Source organism: Grammomys surdaster, unplaced genomic scaffold, assembly GCF_004785775.1.
Source record: "Grammomys surdaster isolate TR1022 unplaced genomic scaffold, NIH_TR_1.0 125818, whole genome shotgun sequence".
In the NCBI taxonomy this organism is placed as follows: Eukaryota; Metazoa; Chordata; class Mammalia; order Rodentia; family Muridae; genus Grammomys; species Grammomys surdaster.
The window spans coordinates 2,058,927-2,062,830 of record NW_021620648.1 but is presented as its reverse complement, the minus strand read 5'-3'; positions in this window follow the sequence as shown (position 1 = coordinate 2,062,830).

The following is a 3,904-nucleotide window of genomic DNA, read 5'->3' as shown; positions in this document are numbered from 1 at the left end:
AGAGGAGAGACCGAGAGGAGAGACCGAGAGGAGAGACCGAGAGGAGAAAGACAGGAAAAAGAAGAGAGAAAGAGGAGAAAGAGAAAAGAGAAAGAAGCTGCTCTGAGTAAGTCTGACCAACTGCCAAAAACACCTCAGATGACTGGAACCTGTTATATTCTGGAATTTGAGCGCTTTAATTACTCTTCATATCTTAGAAGCCGTATTTTACGCAGTCCACACGAATGGGATAACAGCACAACATACTTTTCGTCTTGGCAGTTTCTTCAAACGCAATGTCTTTTAAACTGCCTCCCCCCAGATATCCTCCTCCCTCTACCAGACGTCTTAACTCTTAACGGCACCCCACACAGCCAGTGTTAATGACCAGCATGTATCTCGAAGGACTGTTCTCATTCCATGATATTTTCCATATTGCTTGACTCATGAAAAAAAAAAATCACATACATGTGATGTGGGTTGTCACTGTTTCTCAAACATGATTCAACACCATAGCCACATTTCTCCAGATATTCCTCTATCCAAGGCTAGGTGAGACTGAATCCAGGGCCTCGGGTGCGCTATTTTTAAAAGCACTGTGTCACCAAGCTGGCTACCAGCTCTTGCTTTATACTCTTACTGACACATTGCAGAACTATGTCCAGGCCAGTTGGTTTTGACTCACCTGTGTGAAACAGTCGGCTGATGGTCAGATGCTGGGGCAAGATTCCACATCTGAAACAAACACCTGCACAAGTTTTGAAGCCCTGAAGGGAGAAAAGGCAGAGTCATGCCAGAGAAGATACTGCTCCCGGTGAATGGGTTCCAAGTGTTCTTCCAAGATAGAGTTTGCAGTTCTTGAACTGCAATAAAAACAAACGGGAGGGATATCCTTGAAACACAGCATCAGTCCCTCTCTTCCCAGGACCCACAGCCTGCTAGCCCACTGGCCCACCTTTCTAAGAGCCGCTGAACATCCGGTTTTCCTCCCTAGTGTTAAATCTCATGTCCCGAGAAAGTTCCCTAAAGCCAGTAGTGCATTCCTGCTCAGCTAAGTTTCGTGTTCTGCCTTTTTGAGTAAGCTTCATCAAAATGTATCCCCTGGCTCCTGCCAGTAAGAGCTAGTTAATCTTTGCAGTCTCTGAGAGGTGTAACCTCTCTCCTGCCTTATCAGGCCTAACACATCTCCAGCTGGGATTGACTGGGTGTCAACACTGCTAATCAAGCTGGTATTCAGGAGAGGCAGCAGGTGACTCCTCAGGGGGACACCTGTGGCTGTGGAGGTCAGGCTTGGGCAAATCATCACCTGTGAGCAAAGAGTGCCTCGACTTCCAAACCAGAAAACTTACCTCATGTAGCCCCACCCGAAGCACAGCAGAGAATTCTCCAAGAATTTGGCCCACGCCTGTAATCCCAGCACTTTGGGGGATAAGGTGATCAGTTCAACTCCAGCCTGAGCTACATAGTGAATTTGGGGACAGTCTAGGATACAAGGGGTGGGAGTGGGGTAACAAAAAGACAAGAGATAGAGGGAGAAAACTGAGGCTTAGTCAAAGTGCTTGCTGTGCAAGACTAGACCTGAGTTCCAGTGCCCAGCATCCACGTAACACCCAGGTTTGGTGACATGCGCCTGGCTGATAGAGGCAATATTATAGTTAAAAGTCAAATAGAAACACTCAGAGCAATTGGCTAGAAAACATTTCGTAAAGACAGTTAAAAGACACATGTGGATCGAAAGGTCTAGACAACACTATTCAGTGTGTACTCTCCCTGCAGGGAGGTGGAACCCAGAGAGAAAGAGGGATTCGAGGACCAGCACATACCCAGGCCTGATTCTCAGATAATTCCTAGCTTCACCCCTGCAGGGAGATGGAACCCAGAGAGAAAGAGGGATTTAAGGACCAGCACATACCCAGGCCTGATTCTCAGATAATTCCTAGCTTCACCCCTGCCATAGAGAGTTTGGGAGAATGAAGAGAAAACAGATTCACCCTCTGTCTTAGTTTCTATCTGTGCCTTTGACAAAACAATGACCAAACTTTGGGGGGGAAAGAGTTCACTCCACTTACAAATCATGATCACAGTTCAGCAGCTAGAAAAGTCAAGGCAGGAACCCATCCCATCCGGAGCAGACACAGGAGCCATGGCGGAACACTGCTGACCTGCGTCCTCACCCTGCTTTCTTATAAAACCCAGGACCATCAGCCCAGGGAATGGTACCACCCACAGTGGGCTGGGCCCTAGCATCAATCAACAATCAAGGAAATGCCCTACACACTTGCCCACAGGCCAATCTGATGAAGGAAAATCCTCAGTCAAGGTTGCCTCTTCCCAGGTGACTCTAATTTGTAACAAGTCCACAAAAAACTAACCTGTACAACCTTCACAAGGAGCTTGTATGCTCCAAGTGAAACAGAAACTAAAAGGAAGTAACTAAGTATCCTCCCTTCTCAGATACCACTCCCCAGCCCCCACAGCTCCACTCTAAGATTCTGAGAGCAGATGTTTAAGTGTATACACCATCTGTTACCAAAAACATACCTGTATTTGGCTTTAAAATTCATTGGCATTTTGGGACTTCTTTGTCTTGACCTTTCCTGTTTACTTGTCAAACAAGACAAGAAGAAACATAGCCTTGACCTCTACACAGGGAACCATAGAAAGAACTGTTGGACGAGAGTTTAGTGTTTACCTAGCCTGGCTCTGGTACATTACCACGGGGGTCGGGGTGAGGGTGGCTGAAGCCTGTAAAAGGGAAACAGCTTGCCAACAGTCCCACCACTATTCTCTGCAAAGCCCAGGATAGGGACAGACAGCTCCTGCCACCAGCTCACAAATCAGCAAAGTGCTCATGCTCATCCAGACACCTTGCGAACAACACATCAAGTGAGCAAACCGGGAAGTGAAATTTACCTGGCTCTGCTCAAACATACGTGAGCACAGAGCCAATCCCAGATACTCCTCCCGTTCTGCAGTCTCTGCTGCTCATGGAAGATGCTCTCTTAGGAAGAGCTGCCACCTGTCAAGTCCAAAGTAGCCCCCCACTTCCCCAGATGGCAGGCAATGTTGGTGACTAGGTTTGATCCCCAGGGAGTGGTCCAGTTTGTTTCACCATGCCCCTTGCTTATATTTGAAGTCCAACCCTGGGAGAGAAACACTGAACCCCCCTTTCAAAGGGCCCTTCCCCTCCTAACTGGACTGAACTGATAATCTGTCCCGTCTGCATATGGAACATTTGTCTGCGCTGACTTCTGCCATCCACTATCATATCCAACTCTAAATTTTAGAGTCTGCCTCTCCAGCCATTTCTCTCCTCCACCTATGCTACCCCTGCTTGGCCCTCCTCAACTATTCCGGTATGTATCCTGGGAGCCGCCTTCTTTGTCTCTCTGGCTAGGGGAGCCTGCTCCGTGAGTCACACAGGTGCTTCAGACAGCTTCGCCATGCCCTCCTGGATGCTCTACTCTGTGGATGAGGGACACCTGCCCACAAGCTTTCTAGGATGACTCTCTTTTCCCTTAGGGACAGCCGCGGAATTGAGACTCTGTGGATGCAGCATGGTACCCCTCCTTCCCTGGGTCCCTGTTCCAGTGTTAGTGGAGATTCCCATGTATGAACCCCTTTTCTAAGTCTCTCCCACCTACCCCTTTCTCTGTTCCTGGAAATACCCTACTGTCATCTTTTTAAGGACTTCTTTATTCAGCTCTTCTGTCTCCTGCTTGCTCCTGGAGTTTGTGCTCTCCTGCTGATCTTGTGCTCTCTCTCTCTCTCTCTCTCTCTCTCTCTCTCTCTCTCTCTCTCTCTCTCTCTGTGTGTGTGTGTGTGTGTGTGTGTGTGCGTGTGTATGTTTCTCTCTGTCTCTTTTTTGTGTGTCTGTCTCTGTGTATGTGTCTCTCTGTCTCTTTCTATCTCTCCGTGTCTGTCT